The sequence below is a fragment of the Lactuca serriola genome, chromosome 8 (genome assembly GCF_051521515.1).
Source record: "Lactuca serriola cultivar US96UC23 chromosome 8, Lser_US96UC23_V15, whole genome shotgun sequence".
Lineage (NCBI taxonomy): Eukaryota > Viridiplantae > Streptophyta > Magnoliopsida > Asterales > Asteraceae > Lactuca > Lactuca serriola.
The window spans coordinates 268,410,163-268,429,211 of NC_136415.1; positions in this window are offsets into that span (position 1 = coordinate 268,410,163).

The following is a 19,049-nucleotide window of genomic DNA, read 5'->3' on the forward strand; positions in this document are numbered from 1 at the left end:
TCAGAGTTTGACAGAAGCTTTTGAGAGCTACGATTGCCAGTCGGTTCCTGAAGTCATACACAATAATAGTTCTAGACTTATCCATGTGGGAGACTGTTGGATTAATGTCTAAGTCCATAACTATAATTGGTAAGACTTGACCCGACTCGGCATGGTCCATTTGGGTTGCATGGAATCATGCACTTGGATAGAATAAGTGAGAGAAATAAGACACTTATGGTTATTAATATATTATAAGTTCTAGTATAGTAATAATATTAATAAGATTATTTAATTAGTATTGATCAAGAATTAATCTAGGATTAATTAAGTGATCAAAAGAAGACTAATTAAATATATGGGTTGATTGTGCAAATCATCCATAACTTATATAGTGGGCCAAAGCTTCATGGATAATCAAGTTGGGTTAAACCCATAGGATGCTCCATGAATGCTCCATGGAGGTTACATAACCCATGAATCATGGAAATGAAAGGCCATGTCAATTAGGGTTTACATGGTGTAACCCGAACTATATATGCATCTTATTCTTGACCAAAATTGGCACTAGTGAGTGTAAAAGAAGGGCTAGCCGATTTCATGAAGTGTAGATTTCTCTCAAGTTATTCCAAATCTATTTGGTGTTGTGTGAACCATTTGAGGTGTCACACTTGGGGTACTAGGCACTCAAGCTTCATGAAGACATTCTACATCAAAGAGGTATGTATTCTATCTTGTTATATTCAATGTTTTGTATGCTAGATTAGGATAATACCTTGGATGTTCATATTTGCATGTATAATAGAGAAAACATAGATCCAAGGTATTTAGGGTTGCATGTATACTTAGGAGTGTTAGAATGCTCAAATCCCAACAGAAACAACCAAAAAGCCTACACATTCATTATAATCAAATCCATGTAATTTAAAAGGACGAATGAGAAACAATGGACTTTAAAAACTTACATGTAACAGGATGATCAAAGGCTTCATGGTCTGAAAAGGATACACATACACACATGTTGGTACAAAATTAGGTAGAGAAGCTAAATAAATAATTTTAAAATGATAAATTTGAAGTCGTAGAACTGTGTGTAGCTTTCACACAGTATAATTAGGTGAAAAACTTACAAAGATGGGTATAGTTTCAATAGGTGATGGTTGTATGCATCAGCAATAACCTGTTTTAATGGCTTCTTTGTCACCTACAACTTACACTACATGGGTAAATTGGCTAGTGAACAAGTTACTTAACATGAAAGCATTGTAACATGTAAACAAATAAATTTATACCTCAACATTTGGTTGTCGAACATTTGATTGATGCATACAACATTTGCAATTAATTTGAAGCTCTATAGGCTGTAGGGTTGAAGTGTAGAATTAGTTTCTTTTCTACAAGCTAAATGGAACAGAGCTTCAACTTTTTCATATCATCTACATAACATACCACATATACAAAAAAATAGGATACGCTTTCATTAGAGTTTAAGATTGAAGTTGTGGAATTTTAGGTTTATAGGATGAAGGATAAAAAGACGGGGGCAAAGTAGTCTTATTTCACTGGCATTTTGCAACAACGTCAGTACCATGGACAAAACCTTACAACAAAACTATATAACGAAATATATAGATGAAAACCAAAACTTTTAAAATATCACAAGGACAAAATTGTAATTTACTCTACAAATAATAATAGTGGCATGTTACCTGGAAATAACCAAGACCAAAATTGTAGAACGAGTAAATCAACAATATATCATCACCTTAATAGAACGACAATTACCTGTTATTCCTTATCTTAAAAACAATAATAAAATACTAAAATAAAAAAATGCATTTTAAAAAATTTGAAATGAATTTGCAATAAATATAATATCTGGGTCATAGAAGTTAAGGGGAAAAATAGTCATTTACCTGCCATTGGTTTTTGATAGTCATATACTCCCTGATGTTTTAACTGAGACAAGATATTTCCTCTCTGCGTATGTTGAACACTAAAAATGCCCAAACCTGGAATTACATGTCATTAACAGATTTAGTAAAAATTAGTCGAAAGGGTAAATTCATAAATTTAACCAAAATATAAAAAGCCTCTTTTTGTAAGTGTTCGTAGAATATTCTCTTTTTTAAAAGCATCTGGATCCGTGACTATGCCTTCAAAATCTAAAAAGCTTGACCACTGTATAACAGAAATAGTATTACATAATTTATTTTTCTATTAACTTTTAAAACAGAAAAGCAATGTATTTTACTCTTTTTACTAATAATAGCAATGTACCTACAATTCTTTACCTATAATAACAATGTACTTACACTTCTTTACTGATAAAGGCAATATACTTTGTTCTTCATCCATAATGAAGTATGTTGCTATTTCCTAAAATTCACCCTATATAAATTAAAAACAAATCCGTGTCACCTCTTTAACCCTCAAATGATGCTTTTCGCATACCAGTTATAATTTATCAAGCTACCAAAAATAATAACTTTTTCATGATAGAGTAACAACCTCGAAATGGTCAGAGGGCACAAAGCTCTTTTAGGAACTATAGGGGCCCTTCGGTTGCTGCTTGAACATGGAAATGAAAGAGATGAAGACAAGGGCAAAATGGTCAAGTTTAAATATTTGACATCTGTATTGTTAACATTATGAGTACCAAAATTTCAAAAAATATTCATTTTTAAGGAATCTTTTTAGGGATTAAGGTATAGTTATACTCCTTAAACGTATATGAAACATAAATTTCAAGAAAAGTTGCAACCTAGAGACCAAACACATTAACACCATGAAATGAGTACTATGTTTTCAAAAAGATTCTATTTTAAGAATTTAGGGTTTAGTTTTTACTCCTTCAACATATATGAAAATAGTTTTATAGAAAAAGAAACAAATTCTTTGAAATTTCATCATGACAGGTATAAAATGATCATTTACATAAAATATATCTAAGTTGTTAGAGTTAACGACCCAGAGATGATCATAACAAATAAACAAGATCAAAGCAAAAAAGAATGTAACAACATATACCAGATGATAAAACTTTTACACCCGTTTATTTATTAGTTAAATAAATAAATTAGTGAACGAATGGTAGCCTAAAATAAATAATTATATATGCAGGGTGTTGGGTTCGAGGAGTCAATTGCCACATTTTTAGAAGTTGGGAGTTAAAAGTGTGAGTTTGAGACTCATTTTATAAATATTTATGAAGACAGGGGGGGGGGGGCTCCGTGGTAATTATCGGGAATTATTTTAAAAAGAAATGAGGTGGAGGGGCTGAATATGTTATAATTAAGATATTGGGGGACTGTTTGGTAAATTGTGTACCTAATTTGTAATGGATTTTAATGGTGAGGGTTCAAAGGGTAATTATTGGATTTATTTGAAAGAAAATGGGAAGGGAGGGACTAAAGGCGTCATTATAGGGACAAGATTTATGGGGCCGGGTATCTAAGCATAACACTACCGGCCACAAACCCTAACCCTAGGGATGCATTCAGCCGCCACCATTCACCCTCTCAACCTCCGGCGCCGCTGCTATGTTGTCTCCGACCTCCATCTGACGTCAACACCTCTGGACTTCCGTTCTTCTTCTCCCTCTCATTCGTCAGTCACTGCCACGAGAGGTTTCATTTCCCCACTACTTCGCAAACCGAAATGCCACCGCCACTGTCGTATCCTCCATCTGCTGTCGGTATGCATTTTGGGTGGGGAGTTGTGCCCGTTTGGGAGGTCGGGAGTAGGCAACCGGAGCTGTCGCCGTTGTTGGAACCCTAAGACCACCGGGAATCTTCGTTGCTGTCCTACTGTTTAGTTGCCAAGCGACCACCAGAACCACCAACGATCAAAGCACCGCTGTTGCCGGCTATTGCTCCACCACCGTCGCCGCTAACCACAGGTGGATGACTTGTGTTCGTTTTCTGACATAGGTCTTTCTGGTGTTCGTTGTTGCTTGAACGGGAAACAAAAGGGACCACTGCCACCACCGTGAGGTGGTGGCTGCCATTGTAAAATCACCACCGTCGCCGCCATACACCTCCAATGAGTGGTTGTCTCCCCTTCCCAAATAAAGAAGTGAAGATGTGCGTTTTTCAGTTGGTGAGTATGTGTGTATGGATGAAGTTCTTGGAAATGGCACCACCACCACCGTGAGGTGGTGGCTGGGACCATACACCGCCGTGTTTATGTGTGTGTGTATGTTTAGTTTTGGATTAAAGTATTTTAATTGTAACCGGAAAGAAAAATAATGAAAAGAAACTAAAAACCACCACCGTAGGATGGTGGCTGCCGCCACCGGCCACCGTGTCGGGTGCGGTGTGCTTAGTTGTGTTGGGATTGCTAATTTGGGGATGTTTGGACAAGGGACTAAAACCCTAATGGGCCTTGAAACCCTAATGGGCCCAATGAGGCTTAATGGACATAAAAGCCCAAACATGTGATCAATGGGCTTAAGGAAACCCTAATGGGTCTAATGGACCTTAATTAACCCAAAGAGACCCTAATGGGCCCAATAAGGCCCAAAGTGACCTAAAAGCCCAACCAAGGCACTAATGGGCTAGTATTGTTTTGGAAAACCCTAAAGGCATAAAACCTTAATTGTGGGAATTGTTTGGGATACACTCGAGAATTATTTAATAACTTGAGATATTAAATAATTATCATTGTCAAGGATTAATCTAAGCAATATTGGACTTAATGGATTAAGTCCTTAGAAGATTGAGTCCTTAATGGGTTAAGTAGGAAACTTAACCCTAATCATCACTTTATGTGAAACCCTAATTTCATTTGGGTTTATTGTTGGGCCTCTCTTTTGGGCCTTGATGATTGGGTTATTAATGGGCCATCCAAAGTCAAACAATTGGACTAGAATAATTTAATGGCATAGGGTAAGTCCCATGTAAAGGGTTTGGGACCAATTCGGAAAATTGGGCCATAGATGGGCCACAGTTTGGGCCTTAATGATTATATGATGTTGGGCCTTAGAATGAGACCATGTATAGGCCTAGGCCCAATTTGGAAAATTGGGCCATGTGTTGGGCTTTGATTCCAATTTGACTTGGGGCCTATGGATTGGGCCTTGGGTTGAATAAGCCAAGCTAGGGGTAATGTGATAATTACCCAAAGAACGTACTTATGATTATGTAGTGGAACCCAATTATTAATTGGGTGTTATTTTGGTATTGATAGTTCGGGAATCTGTCAGCCAGCAGCTGGGGTTGAGTCTACAGGACTTCAGTAGTGTGGGATTGTGTCTACGAGACTTCAGCAGTGTGAGGTGAGTTTCGTTCCAGTAGGAACGAGTCTAAGGCACCAAGGCGGGCCCGTATAGATGATACGTTAGTATTGGAGTGTGGGTAAAGCCCGTATCTCATAGTTGAGTTTGATTATGATATATGCTTGTATGATAGAATTGTTTATACTCGTTGTCTGTGTGATACTTGTATGATATGTTTTTGTAGCTGAGTGTGGGCGAGGCCCATATCTTAGAGACAGTGGAGTGTGGGCGATGCCCGTATCTCCCAGATAGTGGAGTGTGGGCGAGGCCCGTATCTCCCAGCTAGCGGAGTGTGGGCGAGGCCCGTATCTCCATGAGTGTGGGCAAGGCCCGTATCTCCTAGCTGTTCCTTATATGTGTATGGTATGTGGTATTATGGGGGAACTCACTAAGCTTCGTGCTTACGATTTACAGTTTTGGTTTCAGGTACTTGTTTTCAAAGGAAAGGAGTCGGCTTGATCGCAGCGCATCACACTATGTTTTCCGCACATGAGATCATTGGGGATTACACTCTGATATGGTTTTATGATAATATGTTTTTATTACTGACACTTTGGTTTGACACGAGATATTATTATGAATGTTTTTATACTGATGGTTTTATGTAATAACTTATTTAAAAATGAAATTTTTGGCCTTGAATTTTGGGATATTACAAGTTGGTATCAGAGCCTTGGTTTGAGAGATTCGGGCACACTCTCAAGTGTGTCTGAACTCAAACTAAGGACTTGGTATGAAAATTTTCAAATGTAAAACCTTTTTATAAAAAGAATCTTGAAAAGAGAACAGAACTTTGAAAAGAACAAAGTGTGTGTTGCGTGCAATCAGTTGAGCTCAAGTATGTATTCCCCAAGATATCCATACATGTTATGAGATGTTATGATATGATATGATTATGAGAACTGCATGCTAGATTAGGGCTAAGGATGTAGGAAGGATGCCTGATATGCCTATTGTATGTGCTCGTAGACTTGTATGCTAGTACTGATCAGTTACTGATAGGATAGCCTGTTTAGGTTATGCCTGATTGTATGAGCCTTTGGATTGCATGTACAGATTCTTGATTAGAGGATAGAATGATTTGATTGGAATATGATGGTTAGATTTTCCATTATCTGAATGCTGCTTGCTTTGTACTTTGTGGGGCTCTTAGTAATGTGAGTTAGCTATTAAGTGAATATGCTAAGTCACATGTGGCACAGGCTGGATAATCTCAGAGTGATAGATTTGACCCTGTTGCGCAGCTCTCGTTTGAGTCTAACCGTTATAGGGATGAGTCGGTTACTTGAAGGATTATCTGATCTCTGTTGCATGTGGCTATATTCATAAGGTAGCTAGTTGACACTGTTGGGAATCTTTCAGCAGCTGAGGACTGGGTGAGTTCGGGAACCTAGGAAAGCCTAGGATACGTTTCAATGGATTAGTAGTGAGGTTTAGTGAGACTTGGGTGTACCAGTTTGAGGAAGTGCCTTGGAGGATTCAGGAGGATTGCTGAGGAAAGTATGGATAGGTGTGGAAGGTAGTATTGGGCCCATACTACTGAAAGCACATGATCCATACTCGAATCAGTGAGAGTCTTGGAGAATCTGAGAAGCTTCGGGAAGGAGTTAGTGACCCGGTTTGGGGACAAAGGATGTTTCGGTTGTTGCAACTTAGCCATAGGAAAGCGAGCTAGTGAGCGTGACAGGGTTTCAGACCCTGAAGGATATGATTTCCAAGAAGTTGCAGATGCGAGATCGATTTGGAACACCCTGGAAGGAGAGGTTCGTGCCAGGTGCGTATAGTAGAGGGTCGCGGGAAGAGACCCATGACTTCTAATCATCGGGTGAAAGTCCAGCAGGGCAGGAGTCAGTGAAACACGTACGAGAAAGTGCAAGAGGGTGTTTGTCACCCCAAAAATTTAGGCTGCTACAGGTGTGGCAGGGTTGATCATATCAGCTGGAGGTGACTTGGATTCCTCCAGATGTTGCGGGTATGTCATCTTCTATTGCTTTTAGATGGATGTTGGGGGATACGTATCGCGTTGGAGTTACGAGTGAGTTTGGATAAGTTAGATCTCAGGTAGGTTTCCTGGTAGTGTTTGGGGTTCTCAAGGATCATATATGCCATCCTACATGCCGGAAAGTCCTTGATGAACCCACAGAGGGATGCATCTTGCGGAGTGGGTTCCGCGTGTACCGTTATCATTTCGGATCTTTGTCGAGATCTGTGTAGGAGTAATGTTTGGAAGATCCTCGGTCAGGGTTAGAGTGATAGTTCACCAGTGAAGTCAGCGTTCAGGGGTTATATCATTATTTAGGTATGGTCGGTAATTGTCTATGGATGAAATTTGGAGTTCAAGGCACTACCGTTGCTAGGCCAGAGCTGGTGACATGAAAAGGGTAGTGTCAGTCGCGGGTGTTAGATGCATAAGTGGTTGGTCATCGCATGTTCAAGAGAATTGTATTTTCGCATGGGCTGTGTTCGGTTAGAGTTCAGTGATACTGCAAGATTGGAAATAAGAATGAGGATTCGTCAGCCAGAGTAAAGATTGAGACCTTTAATTGACAGCATGGGAAATGGATTGGGGCATTAGATTGGACCAGATTTTAAGAGTACTCATTAAGATTTATGAGGATGGGCGATCTTAAGGATTAACCGGTGATTAATCGCTAGCATTCGTAAGCACATGTTGTCATCAGTAGGATACTAGAAGGCGAGAAGGATTAGGAATCCTTCAATTCTCGCATACAGTGAAGACTTAGTCGAATCTAAGTGGGGGAGAGACTTTTTGTAAAGTTCTCCAAATATGAGTTCTGGTTGCGCGAGGTGCAATCTCTTGGGCACCTTGTCAACCAGAAGGGTAATCTAGTTGATCAGGCCAAGATAGAGGTTGTGATGCAGTGGGAGATTCCGAGGTCTCCATTTGAGATTTGGAGTTTCCTGGGTCTACCAGGTTATTACCAGAGATTTATACGAGACTTTTTTGAGATTGTGGTTCCTTTGAACCGACTGACCAAGAAGTCAATGGCCTTTTGCTGGGGGCCTGAGCAGCCAGCAGCCTTCGAGACTCTCAGACAGCGGTTGTGCGAGACACTGATTCTCACCCTGCCAGAGGGTGTAGATGATTTCGTGGTTTACTATGACGCTTTGATCACGGGCATGGGTATGGTACTGATACAGTGGGGTCACATGATAGCAGGTTTTGGGAGCCAGGTTAGAGTTCCGGTTAGGACTCTAGTTCAGTGATGTGTTAGGTCGAGTGCATGTTCAACCCGGTATGGAAAGTGTTGTAAGACTACGGGGGTAGCCGTAGCATTCACTAGTAGTCAGAGGGTATGGAAAGTGTTGTAAGACTACGAGGGTAGCCGTAGCATTCACTAGTAGTCAGATGGTTCGGAAAGTGTTGTAAGACTATGGGGGTAGCCATAGCATGCACTAGTAGTCAGATAGTATGGAAAGTGTTGTAAGACTACGGGGGTAGCCGTAACATTCACTAGTGGCCAGTTGGTATGGAAAGTGTTGCAAGACTGCGGGGGTAGCCGTAGCATTCACTACATGTCAGTTAGCATGGAAGTGTTGTAAGACTACGAGGGTAGCCGTAGCATTCACCAGCGGCCATATAGTGATAGAGTGTTGTAAGTCTACGAGTGTAGCCGTAGCATTCACTAGGTTGGTAGATAGCATGGGCGCGTTGCTAGGACGTGGAAGGAACAGTAGTACTGCTTCATGTGGCAACATACTGCTTTAGGCAGTTCAGTGTTCAGGCAATTTCAACGTCTGGGCAGTATTAGTATTTGTGTTTTGGGTTGCATGTTTGGACGGGATAACAGATTGTTTGGGTTATGCTAAGTCAATCACAGTGGAATTATTTGAGCTTTAGCCGAGTATAAGCGACCTGCAGAGATAACTGGGTCTGTCATTTCCATTTTCTACTGGGAGCCTCAGGTTATCAGAAGATGAGTAGTCAGTTGAGGGATAAACACGCTAGATTTAACGATAATGATTTGGTATGAGTGATCTATCTGGGATTCAGACCATCTCGAGACAGCGAATTTCGGACAGAGTACATGTGGTCATGTTGTAAGGAATTCGCCACCCGCGGATTTTAGGGCTTTGCGAGGATTGGTCATGGCTACCCTGGGAAGGCTAGAGTGTGCCCAGGTTGGTGACTACGCTACTAGAGTGGTTGGGCGAGTAAGGGATGGTAAGGAGTGATTTCGAGGACGAAATCTAATTTAAGTGGGGGAGAGTTGTAACACCCGTTTATTTATTAGTTAAATAAATAAATTAGTGAACGAATGGTAGCCTAAAATAAATAATTATATACGCAGGGTGTTGGGTTCGAGGAGTCAATTGCCACATTTTTAGAAGTCGGGGGTTAAAAGTGTGAGTTTGGGTGTAACATCCGGATTCCCAGGGATATTATTTTTATTCATTTATTTTGGAATTTGTAAAGGGACTTGGCGAGTTGGTGCTTAGACTCGCCGAGTAGGGTCACGAATTCTCATCCAGATTAATGACTGGATTCGGCGAGTCCATGAGTGGACTTGACGAGTCCGTGCTGTTTAATGAAACCCTAATTCTGAGGTTTTGGAGCCTATTTAAGGGCACTCATAGCCTCCCATTGCGGCTACCAGTCCCTTGAGAGAAACCCTAAGTGAGCTAAATCGTTTGTGAGGAGGAAAGGCCATATTTGATCTTTCTATCATTGTTTTAGCAAGAAGAAGGTGATCAAGATCAAGAGGAGGCTGAAGGAGGTGCTTTTTGGAGGAATTCTGAGCTCAGGAGTGCTTATTTGAGTTATAATCTCGATCCATCTTCTGTTTTGGTGATGGTTTATAGAGTTAGGGTTTTCTAGACCCTTTGGTAGATGGTTTTGATTGAGTATATGGTTCCTTTTCATATTATGGTCTGAATCTGGATCCATAGAGGTCCAGAGACCTTACTCCTTTGAGCTTTATGTGGATTGATGGTGAATATGAACTTAAGATGCCATATTAGAGGTCATTTCTTCAAATAGAACCTTGGAGCCTTTGCATGGGCATCAAGCTTCGAACTTTACGTGATTATTGGGACTAGAAAGGATAGATCTATTGAGTAGAGCATCAGATCTGACCTCAGGAAGCCATTGGAAATGAGCATGGTTTGGACTCGCCGAGTCCATGAACAGACTCGACGAGTTATCCCGAGACTGTGAATCTAGAGAGTGATCCACCGAGTTAAGTGAGTGAATCGGTGAGTCAAAAGAGAATCATAGGAGTAGAGTTCACGTGTAGACTCGCCGAGTCGCCCAACTACACTCGACGAGTCAGGTCAAAGTTTGACCGTTGACTTTGTTGACTTTTAGGGATTGGTAAATAATGGGGTCTTTGAGTCAAGAGAGGGGTAAAATGGTCTTTTACCCATCTGAGGATGCTAAGAGAGGGTGGGGTCTAGTATCGAGAGTTATATTTATGAGCGTATCTTACTTTATGTGATTAGGCGGAGGCTAGACTATACTGCTACCGAGTTAGGGATTTACCGAGACCTCTGAGGTGAGTCTTCTCACTATTCTTTACCTTGAGTGGTAATTATAGTTATGTGACAGAGTTATTGTATGCTATTTATGTGATGTGTTGCACTACATTATTTCTATGTGATTTATGCCATGTGTATATCAAAGTATACTAGAGTTAGAACCGGAAGGTTCATAGAGCTAGGACCAGAGGGTCCATAGAGTTCGGGGCCCAAGGGCCCACAGAGTTATAGCCTCGAGTGGCTAGTATGTGTTATGTGTGGTATTTTGGGGAACTCACTAAGCTTCATGCTTACAATGTTTTGTGTTATGTGTTACAGGTACTAGTGAGGAGCGCGGGAAGGCACCGACACGATTCGTACACACCCATCGGAGTTTATTATGATATGATCTTGGGATTTTGTATTAAGATAATATTGATACATTGTTTATGAAAGTAATTATGAATGAATTATTATGTTTTTGAAAAGTGAAAAATTGGTTGAATTTTTATGGTGTTACAAGTTGGTATCAAAGCCTTGGTTTGAGGGATTCGGACGCATCTTCGGGCGTATCTGAACTCAAACTGAAGATTTGGGATAAAAAAAAGTTTTGAGAAAAACAGAGCAGAGCCGTGTGTACGATCAGCCAGCGCCTGAACGGTGATTTCCCAAAATACCATTATAATAAGTGTTACGATATATATTATGTTATGATGCATGCTAGAGTAGACTAGGTATCCTTATTAGGACTAGAGTGGCCTGATATATGATGCCTTAGTCTACGAGCTTTACTACTAGGGATGCTTGGGAGTGTTTAGATAGCAGCAAGGAGCTTATGAGAGATCAGCTAGTGAGTAGCATGAGATTTAAGAGAGTAGAGTGCTTGGAATTTGGGACTCTGGGAGGAGTACTTGGGATGAATGCTGACACGGTGTGGTCGGTAGTATTGGGCTCGTACTACCGAAGGCACCGGGTCAGTGCGCAGCCCAAGTAAGAATCCTTAGGGTACCAGAGATCAAGTAGGATTGGGATATCGAGTGTGTGTACACCCGAGCGAGTTTCTGATATCTTGTGTTGTATTTCAGAGAGGCATCATGGTGGGGACGCGCCACAGACCAGGGACTAGTGGAGTGTGAGCGACGAGGAGCTCCGCCAGATGATTCATGATGAGGTGGCTGCTGCCATCCGCGCTGAGATTCCAGAGATGTTCGGGTCTATCAAGGCCACCCTAATAGAGACATTTGACGAGAGATACGTTGCTCTTTCTGAGGCTGCTGTTGCTGCGGCCACTGCAGCTGTAGCTACGGCTAGACCGCAGGGTGGTGATGCGTTGTTGTTCCAGGAGTTCAGCAACACAAAACCACCGGAGTTTGATGGGACCCAGGACCCGATTACAGCGATGAGGTGGATTTCAGACATCGAGGGGTTTTTCTTCACCTGCTCATCTCCAGAGCATTTGAGAGTCCGGTTCGCGTTGAACCAGCTTCGCTTGGGAGCGAAGGACTGGTGGAAGTTTGTGACGGCACACTACTCGCCTGCTGAGCTTGCTGCAGTGACCTGGGAGAGGTTCACTGCTATGTTCCGAGAGGATTACGTTCCCCAGGTGGAGAGGGAGCGTTTGGCCCAGGAGTTTCTGACCCTCAAGCAGGGTACTGAGTCTATTACAGTGATTACGAGGATATTCCATGAGCGGGCGATGTTCTGCCCATAGCACGTGTCCTCCGAGCAGGCACGTATGAGCCGATATCTGAGCATTTTGAGGAGGGATATACGGGAGTTCGTGGCGAACTCGACGTACCGGACATTTGCTGAGCTTTAGGCAAATGCCCGGAAGAGGGAGATCGAGCTAGAGACCCAGGCTAGGGAGGAGGCTGAGTCTTAGGGGAGGGATCGACGACCGACGCAGTCTCAGCCGGCAGCCAAGCGAGCCAAGCCCGCTAATTCGAGATCTGGGAGTCAGAAGGGCCGCACTTGCCAAGAGCCACGATGGGGTGTGCAGAGCAGGGTCTTGCTACAAATGTGGCAAGGAGGGGCATATGGCTAAGGATTGCCCCATGGGATTTGCAGTATGTTTTCACTGCAAGCAGACTGGACACCGGAAGGCAGAGTGTCCATAGTTGCGAGGGACAGTTCAGGGAGCTTCTCATGGATCTGCCCCTGCTGCAGTGAGAGCTACGGACAGTCGGCCCGTAAAGGCCGAGGCACCGAAGGCACGAGGGAGAGCCTTCCAGTTGACTACAGAAGAGGTCCTCGCAACGCCCGATGTCGTGGCTGGTATGTCTTCTATCATGTATTTACTTTTATGTTGAGATATTGTGCTTCTATTATGATATGCGTAGGTACTTTTCTTGTGAGTTCTGTACCTGCCTTGGTGTTATTTGACTCAGGTGCGAGTCGGTCTTTTGTATCTTTGGCTTTTAGTCAGCACATCAGTATTAGTCGAGAGATGTTGAGTCGGCCTCTGAGAGTTTCCATAGCTGAAGAGAGAGCGGTGTATCCCACAGAGGTGATTCGAGGTTGTGTACTTGAAATTTTCGGAGTGGAGTTTACGATTGACTTAGTCCCTATCGCGATGGGAGATGTCTGTGTCATCATGGGCATGGACTGGTTGAGCAGATCTGGAGCATTCATCGACTACGAGCGACAGCTGGTGACCATACGAGACTCTAGTGGGGGAGTTCTTACGGTGTACGGCGAGGGTACACGTTATGGGTCGGCATTTTCTTCAGCCGTTAGAACGAGGCAGAGTCTACAACAAGGCCGTAAGGGATTTGTAGCGTATGTGATGGATACGAGGGTTGATTCAGAGAGACCGAGGTCATTTGATGAGGTTCCGATAGTGCGTGAGTTCCTGGATGTATTTCCGGAGGAGATACCGGGTGTGCCACCCAAGAGGCAGGTTGAGTTCAGCATCGATTTGGTTCCAGGGGCTGCGCCTATCGCCAAGGCGCCCTATCACCTTGCGCCTCCAGAGATGCAAGAGTTATCCTCGCAGCTTCAGGAGTTGCTAGGGAAGGGTTTTATTTGGCCGAGCAGCTTGCCGTGGGGAGCACCTATTCTTTTTGTCAAGAAAAAGGATGGCTCACACCGGATGTGTATTGATTACCGAGAGTTGAACACGCTGACGGTCAAGAACCATTACCCGTTGCCAAGGATCGATGATTTGTTCGATCAGTTATAGGGAGCATCTTGGTTCTCCAAGATCGAATTGAGGTCTAGATATCATCAGGTGAGGGTGCGAGATGAGGAAATCCAAAAGACACCATTCAGGACTCGTTACGGGCATTACGAGTTCGTGGTGATGCCTTTCAGGCTCACCAATGCACTGGCGGTGTTCATGGATCTCATGAACAGAGTGTGCAGGCCGATGTTGGATCGCTCGGTGATCGTGTTCATCGAAGACATATTAGTGTATTCGAGATCCAGAGAGCAGCATGAGGAACATTTGAGAGAGATCCTCGGAGTTTTGAGATCGGAGAGGCTTTATGCCAAATTCTCCAAGTGTGATTTTTGGTTACGAGAGGTCCAGTTCCTAGGGCACCTCATTAACCAGAAAGGGATATTGGTCGATCCGGCCAAGATTGAGGCAGTGATGAGTTGGGAGGTGCCGAGGTCACCTACCGAGATTAGGAGTTTCCTAGGGTTGGCTGGTTATTATTGGAGATTTATTAGGAATTTCTCCAAGATCGCCGTGCCACCCACCAAGTTGACCCGGAAGGGTGTTGCTTTTTCATGGGGCCCAGAGTAGCAGGCCTCCTTCGAGACACTTCGCCAGAAACTATGTGAAGCCCCGGTGTTAGCCCTTTTGGAGGGGATGGAGGACTTCGTAGTGTATTGTGATGCGTCGATATCTGGGCTGGGAGCGGTGCTGATGAAGAGGGAGCATGTGATAGCATACGCATCGAGACAGCTGAAGCCTCATGAGATGAGGTATCCCACCCACGATTTGGAGTTGGGGGCAATGGTGTTCGCCCTCAAGATCTGGTGTCACTATCTGTATGGGGTTCGGTGTACCATATACATGGACCACAAGAGCCTGAAGTATTTAATGGATCATCCCAATCTGAACATGTAACAGAGGAGATGGTTGGATGTGGTGAAGGATTACGATTGTGAGATCCTGTACCACCCGGGCAAGGCTAACGTTGTAGCCGATGCCCTGAGTCGTAGGGCGCCCCAATGCAGGATGTTTGTATGAGGCTGACAGTGATGACCCCAGTATTTGACGCCATTCGAGGGGCCCATGCTGAGGCCGTGAGACCAGAGAACCATAAGAGAGAAAGGGTTATCGGGCAAGTATCGGAGTTCGTTACCGATAGTCGGGGGCTTATGACATTTCAGGGTCGGATTTGGGTACCGTTTGTGGGCGGAACACGTACCATTTTGATGGAGGAGGCGCATCGATCGAGGTTCTCGATCCATCCCGGGGCCACTAAGATGTATTTGGACGTGAAGAGAGAATATTTGTGGCCTTGTATGAAGAGGGATGTCGCATGGTTTGTAGAGAGATGCTTGACCTGTCGCAGGGTTAAGGTCGAGCACCAGCGTTCACATGGTAAGCTGCAGCCATTAGAGATTCCCGAGTGGAAGTGGGAACATTTTACCATGGATTTTATCACCAAATTGCCGAGGACTGCAAGGGGCGTCGATGCAATTTGGGTGATTGTAGATAGGTTGAAGAAGACCGCTCATTTCCTTGCCATCAGTGCGAGCTCTTCCGTAGAGAGGTTGACAGAGATGTACGTGAGGGAAATGGTATCATGACATGGAGTGCCGATCTCGATTGTCTCAGATCGAGATGTGCATTTCACTTCCAGATTCTGGAAGAAATTTCATGAGGAATTGGGTAAGAGGCTGCATCTTAGTACCGCATACCACCCACAGACTGACGGGCAGAGTGAGCGGATGATTCAGACGCTCAAGGACATGATCCGAGCATGTGTGTTGGATTTTGGCGGGAGTTGTGTAACAACCCGAAATTTTGTATCACTGCTTGTAACGCTTTTCGTAACTCATTTCGATAATCCAATCGCCGTTACCATTTTTTTTGATTCCGTCATTTAATTAAGTCATTAATGTGTATTTTATATTATGACTTAATGGGTGTTCTAATACCTTTAGAACTCATTCTAACACCTCATATTAGTGATCGGAACATTTCTAGAATCAACCATATCGAGTTACGACAACTTGATCGGGTGCGACCAAAAGCCCCGTCTAACGTCGGTATCGGGTAGAATTCCACCGTGTCCCGAACTTGGACATTATTTAAAGTGATCCAAGCTTCCATTTGAAGCTTTTGCTTTATCTCACAACTCTCTCTCTAACCTCTCTCCTCAATTCAATTTTAAGGGTCCAAATCATCAAATTAAGGCTTCTAATCACCAAGGCATCCTCCTTAACTCCTTGTATAGCATATTTAACCTTCGAATTCGAGTTTAAACCATGGAGTAGGACCATTATCATGAGTTTACGTCCCTAGAATAGTCCTAGGCCGTAAACTCATATAAATGGGGTTTTTGAGCAACAAAACCCTTCCAAACCACAATTAGACCTTAGATATGGCAAGATGACTTAATGGAATGGAGTTAGAATGCCTTAAACCATGATTTAGAGCCTTGTTCATGTGTTTACGGCCCTGGAGCATGCTTGGGCCGTAAACACATATAAAGAGGGTTTTTAAGCCCTTAAACCCTTCCAAAAAACCAATAAGGCTTAGATACGACTTGTAGAATTATGTAATTGGCCTTGGAACACCTTGAACATTAATTTAGAGGAGTAAACTTGAGTTTACTACGCAAGAACATGCTTGGGCCGTAAACTCATATTCTTGGGGAGTAAACTCCTCTAAATGTGTTAAGATGCCACTTAAACACACCTAAAACCTTGGGATAAATTCTAGAAGTGTCTACCATCAATTTAGAAGCCTAAAACATATAAAAACACCCTTTCTAATGAGTTCACGGCCATGAGGGGGTTCATGGGCCGTAAACTCCAAAAATCATGCCAAAAGTCCCCTAAAATCCATACAAGGCTTGGGAAAAATCATTAGAATCACCTGTGATTGTTTAGGACCCAAAACATTAAGGATTGAGTGTGAAGGGGAGTTTATGGCCGTAAACTCCATGTTTACAGCCGTAAACTCCAATAAATAACCCCTATGTGAATTTCAATCCATTCCAAAGCTTAAAATCCAAGTCTAGCATTATTTCCCAAGTGTTTTGAAGCCATTTTGCACCCAAAATCACCATCCATGAGTTCACGGCCGTGAACTCATGTGGATGAGGTTTATAGGGCCGAAAACTCTTGTATGAGTTTACTCTTGAAGAGTAAACTCAATATCCAAGCTTAATGTGTCCCCAAATGCCACCCGGATCCTTCCAAACACTTGTAATGGGGTGTTTCCGCAACTAGAAGTGTATGTCCCTAACAAATAAATTAATCAAGTCCTAATTAGATACAAATGTGTATCATTTCATAATCCATAGGAATCTTGTGCATTCGCGAACCTAGAACTGACGTTTAGGATCCAAACTGATGCGTTTCTCAACCGGTGAGTTCATACCCCTACCATTTTTCAATGGTTTTTAAATGTTTTCAGGGGGGGGGAATACAAGCAAAAGTACAAGAATATCTTGTACTTAAATTCATTATTTCATTTAAATGGTTTCATATTCGCACAATTTTAAGAATTGAAAACCTACTAACAAACTTTTTTTTTAACTTGTAGAGTTGTTTGTTCAAACGATTTCAATTCTTATTTTATACTGTTATGTTTCACAATTGAGTGTTCACTCTTATATTGATAGAGATCATAAAACATTGTAATGTCTGTAATAAAACACCCTAGGCTCGAGTGTAAAGGATAGACACCATTAGAAAACATAAAACATTTGTAATGTCCTTAATAAAACACCTAGGCTCGAGTGTAAAGGACAGACACCATTAGAACTTAATTAGTCGTAGATACTACTTCCCTAGGCACGAGAAGTAAAGAGTAATCTTAAAGATTGGAGACACGTCCTCTGTAACACTTCCTTGGCACGAGAGAGTGGAGGACTACCCATGTAACCAGAATCTCCAGGAGGGAGAACGTGACTTGAGTGTATAGATCTATACGGGACTAACAATCCCGCACCTGGCTGCTAGCTACAGCCGAACCGAAAGGTTCAAGGGTGACAAATTTCATAAAAAGGATACTGGCCCTGGCCCGAGTCATATCTAGTCTGAAGTATGGTTAAGGACTCACAATCAAGATTATGAACACTTTACACTTAGTTATTAGTTTTATGTACGTAATATAACTAATGTACATTTAAGGATAATCAAACTTTCAGGAGAATTCGTATACACACAAATTCAGGAAAATAGGGAATTTTCCTGGGGATAACATTGAATATAATCAGAATCGGTAATAGTTCACACACACATGTAGGAAAATATAGGATTTTCCTGGGTAACAGTAGTACGTAACCAGAAAAGTGTAACAAGTTAGATAACTAAACTTTACAATTCACAAGAACAATCATGTTTTCAGTGTACATCTTTTACATTACATTTTGGATTTGGTAACCAACTTTTAAGAAAATATGGGATTTTCTTGGATAACCACTTTTTCAGGAAACTAAAGGGACTCGTACATTTTCAGAAAAACTAACCGCTTATGAACTCACCAGCTTTATGCTGATTTTCAAACCGCTTGTATTCTCAGGTACGCATTAGACAGGTACCCGACGATCTCTTTTGGCAAAGACGGAGTGCGTAGAAGACTCGTCTCATTTTGTTCATATATACTATGTATCACATGTATAACTTACTTTTGAAACAAATGTAAAATTTTCTATATGTAATGTAATGGTTGTTTTACTTTACTTACTATGTGCATTGGATTTGATACTCAACGCGGAGTCAACCCCGGAAATGTTCCCGCCTTCGGTTTTCGGGGTGTGACAAGTTGGGACGCGTATTTGCCCTTGGCAGAGTTTTCCTACAACAACAGCCATCATTCGAGCATTGGTATGCTACCCTTTGAGCTGTTGTATGGGAGGAGGTGTCGGACCCCCATTTGCTGGGGAAAGGTAGGGCAACGTGTGATGGGTAGTACGGAGATCGTGCTTCAAACGAAAAAGCAGATACAACAGGTCAGATAGAGGTTGTTGACCGCTCAGTGTCGCCAGAAGAGTTATGCGGACAGGCTCCGGTCCGAGCTCGAATTTCAGGTCGGCGACTTTGTGCTCTTGAAGGTCTCTCCTTCGAAAAGAGTGATCTGATTCAGGAAGAGGGGCAAGCTGGGGTTGCGATATATTGGACCTTT